Genomic DNA, 4304 nt, shown 5'->3' with positions numbered 1-4304 from the left:
AAAATCAGCTCCTTTTGTGCAAGGAACAATATTTTCTTAATAAAGCAATTTTATGGCATAATAAAAACTACAATTCTAAACTAGACAAAGTCTTGAGAGGCTTAAAAACCAAGGGCAATTAAATTATCTGAAAAACTGGTAGACTAGTAGTACTTTATCATATTTATTTTGTGGTTTCATGCAAATCCTATAAAGTATTCTTTCCTCACAAGTTTTTACCTTTCCTTAAGTAGCTGCCTAATTGGGCTGCTTGAAAATGGCAGGAAAGATGAAGTGCCCAGGCTACCCAACTTTGGATATATCTCCTTAAAATTCTTACCTAACTTCTTTATTACACATAAGAGACTAGCATTTGTTGAGTTACACATCACAGGGTTCAGTTTGGGAAAATTCATTGAGCTTTATACTTTAAGATATGTGCCCTTTTGTGTATGTATATAATACTTCAATAAAAGTTAAAACAAAAAGGTATACTATATATGAAGTAAACAATGTACTAATGAGACTGTGGCACTCAACAGGTACTATGCTATGCACTTAACATCTATTTTTTTTCTTTATTTGCTTCATTAATACGAAAAGAAATATCTACTTAAGAAATAAGTAAACTGACTATAAGTTACTAATAGCATTGTCAGTAAGAAAGAAGTACAAGGTGAATTAGTTTAAGATGATGTGGAAAACTTCTAAATAATAAATAAATTGACCTGAAGCTTTTAAGTGACTCTCAGTTCTCTGAAAAGAAATTTCAGGCTTATCCCTAGCTTAATCCCATAGCCAATTTTGTTTTCTTCTTGTATTTTAGTACTTGATTCAGGTAAAGAAAAACACTTAAAAAACTGCTTTTTCAATTCATTATCTCTTAATATTTATAAAATAGGTTATACTTTGTTTAATTCAGTCCATCATATAGTAACTGACAGAAACAGGCAAAAAAAAAGTAGTAGCAATCACTGAGGCTGCTATGAAAACTAGAGCTTTGTAGGCTGCAAAGCAAAACTAGACGAAGAACAGTGAGTGATAGCTATGCTCTGTAAGACAGTCCCTCCCTAGAAGAGATCATTTGTTGTACTGTACAACCAGGGGTTTTTATTTGGTAAGTGTTGATTCTGGAGTTGACTATTACACAGATGGCTCTTTTTACTTTGGTGTTATTTTTTTGTCCTGCTCATATACATTTTCAAGTTGTCACATGACTTTTGGACATCTTTAAACAAATTATAAAAAGTAAGTAACTAACCAAATAAAATAGAATTTATCCTAGGAAAAATCTGCATCTACTGATTTTAAAATTATGGGTTAATCAAGTCCTGTTTTTTAAAATATTTGTCCACAAAAAGAAAGGTACAAAAGTCCCTCAACCCATAACTTTTTTTCTAAATTTATTTTAAGAAGTTAAAACTTGTACTTAGATCAACAACACTAAAACTCAAATTTTAATTTTATCCTAACAAATATCTAAAACTCTTGACTCAAAGGCAATAGCATTTTGTATTTTATCTGTACTCTTCTGCCCCTAAGAGGTAGACACATGATACAGGGGGGGAAAAAACTATGTTATATTAATGGAATACCTTTCTAACTTAAAAAATGAATAACAAAAAAAGCTAGTTAACCTGTTACCAAGCTGTAGACTACTACCCCTGTAGAACATTTCAAACATTTATTTTCTTCGTAAGACTTGAAAAGCTATTCTTAGAATCCCTATGAGAAATCTGGAATCTGTAATGCTTTATCACACTGATTGAATCAAGAAAAAAATGTTTTTTCTAGGAAAAAATTCCTATTTCTATCACAAAACATGGTAAATGTATAAAAATGATTCAGTCAACCACTGTACTAAGTAATTTTTCTGTATTATCTTTGTGTAGCCAGCAAATTAAGTACTTGGAATGGTTAAGAGTAAAAACAAATATATAATGAAATGATTTTATCTTTTTGAATGATTTAAACATGATACGGCCTCTTCTGTTAAAATCAGAACATAATTTTTGGCTAGGGTCCAAGACTTGGAAGTCAAAATTCACTTTTGAAGGTAGAAACTGGGATCCATAATAAATTTTCAATATTTCAAAAAACCTAAAAGAAATAAAACATATATATCCTTGAAGCTCTACTAGTCTTAAAGAAGTTTTTAAAAATATCTAAAAGCAAGCAGATATTACTAACCTTAATAAAGTATTTACATTTTTAAATAGTGGTTTAGTTCACCAAAGGCTAGCTTTTTTTCCTTACTTCGCTTGTTCTCCCTGGATGATTTTTACAATCAACTCTTTGGATTTTAACTCCCAGTTATGTGCTGATAACTTCCAAAACGTTATCTTGAGCTTAAACCCCTCTCCTGATCTTCCGACTTTCTGCTAAACTCCTGCTACACAAATGTGGTTTGCAGACCAGCAGCACTGGCATCGCTTGGAGGCTTGGCAGGAATGTGGCAGCTCGGGCCGACCCTAGACTGACTGACTCAGAAGCTGCATCTCAACAAGCTTCCCCAAGTGACTCACATGCACATTAAAGTTTGGGATGCTCTGCGCTAGATATCTCCAGACTGGATATTTTACAGACATCTAAACTTAAAATGTCCAAAATGTGGCAGGCTACATGTTCCATAAGGTTATAAAGGTCATTATGATAAAGGTCCCTGTCTACTTAACCAGTTTTCATTTACTATTTACCTCATGATTTACATTCTAACAACACAGAACCACTTGTTCTGCACACAGAAACCCGTTTCCTTAGTATCACGCTTTTGCTCAGGTTGGGAGGCTGGTTACCACCTCCTCTGCCACCCTGGCTTCCTCTCACCCTGTCTTTAAGATTTAGCTTAGAGTCAACCAGCTCCAGAAGTCTTCCTCTAGGCTCCCTTCTGTCTATATCCCTCCCCAGCCAAGAGGGGTTCAGTGTCCTCTTCTATGCTCACAAACCTTTACCATTCTGCTATGTATTGTAATTACTTATTTCTTTATCACTAGCCTGAGAGCTCCCTGAGAGCAGAAATCATGTCTTACTCAGACTTAAAACCTTCATACCTACCACCGTGCTGAGACTATACTGGGTACTCAATAAATGTTTGTAGAATGAATATTAAACCAATAACTAAAACACCAAGTTTCTTTATTTGGGATTTCCTGCTGATTAGAAGCTCTCACAGTTATAGTATCTTTTAATGGATTAAAATAGAAAAACTGTTACTTAATATACTCAATTTGGTAATTAAAATCTTTTGTAAATAAGATACACAGGGAAAATGATAAAAGGGGTTCTTGTTCTTTCAGGTAAAACTTCTGAGAGCTATTAATCAATGCTATATTTAACATTACCAAACAAGTTATGGCCAATACAATTACCCTGAGAATTTATAAGAATGACCTGCCTTAAAACAGCAATTTTGAAGTCCTCTTTTAAGCCAATAAAATTCTATTTGAAAAGAAATCTTACATGGACTGATGACTTTTGAAGGGTTTAAGCTTTTTACTGAATCTATGCTATCTTAGTAACATGAACTACTATGTGGTGTTCAATATATTTTCCTGTTATAATTGAAAAGTTACCTCCCTATTTAAAAATATGTAAGAGTATTAGGAAAAAAATGTTTTTAAGATTAGAGCAAAAACAAAACAATCCTAGCTTTTAATACAGAATGAATTCCTCAAAATTCAACCTAGGAAAATGGCCTAAAATAATTTATTTTACTTAATAAATCTTTCGAAGAAAGATTTCTCTAAAGAAACACAAATCAAGTGCAATATAAATTTTAGAACAAATGTGGAAAAGCAGTGGTGTGAGAATAATCCTCCTGCTTCTCCAAACTCTGAAAAAAGGAAAATATATTTTATAAACACACATACACACATAACCATACAATCACACATGCGTGTAAATGGGGATGTTGTATTGACTAACTTGCACAGTTTAATTAATATTGCTTAAAGCATGTACTGAATTAGTGAGAAATTGCCTGCAGCTTAGTATTTTTCCTGTTATAAAAAAAAAAAATTATTGTATCTATTAAAACAGGATTTCACTTATTAAAAAATTACAAAAGTAGGATGAATTAAATATTGTTATCTAACTTTATAAGTAATCGGTCTGCTCTGAATAACATTTTATCAAGGATAGAGTATGGACTACGTGAATTAACCACAAAGCTGGAAGTTCCTCACAACTGGACCTGAAATACATTCAGAGAGCACCAGCTAGGAGGGAAAGCAGTAGCAGCAGGGCAAGAGAGAGCTAAGTAAACGGAAGATAGCAGTAGAACCATTTTTACATATCCCCCTGGAAAATACTGAAGTTTGTTCTGT

The 4304-nt window shown here is 32.9% G+C and overlaps 1 protein-coding gene across 1 annotated transcript in view; it reads right to left on the bottom strand.

Annotated features, from left to right (window-relative positions):
• SESN3 (sestrin 3) overlaps positions 1-4304 on the bottom strand; it is a 66327-nt gene that overhangs the window by 14284 nt on the left and 47739 nt on the right. The gene's annotated exons all lie outside the window — the stretch shown is intronic.

This window comes from Trichechus manatus, unplaced genomic scaffold (assembly GCF_000243295.1).
Source record: "Trichechus manatus latirostris isolate Lorelei unplaced genomic scaffold, TriManLat1.0 scaffold00141, whole genome shotgun sequence".
Classification (NCBI taxonomy): domain Eukaryota; kingdom Metazoa; phylum Chordata; class Mammalia; order Sirenia; family Trichechidae; genus Trichechus; species Trichechus manatus.
The sequence above is the reverse complement of the archived record's forward strand: the minus strand, read 5'-3'. Positions and strand labels throughout refer to the sequence as shown.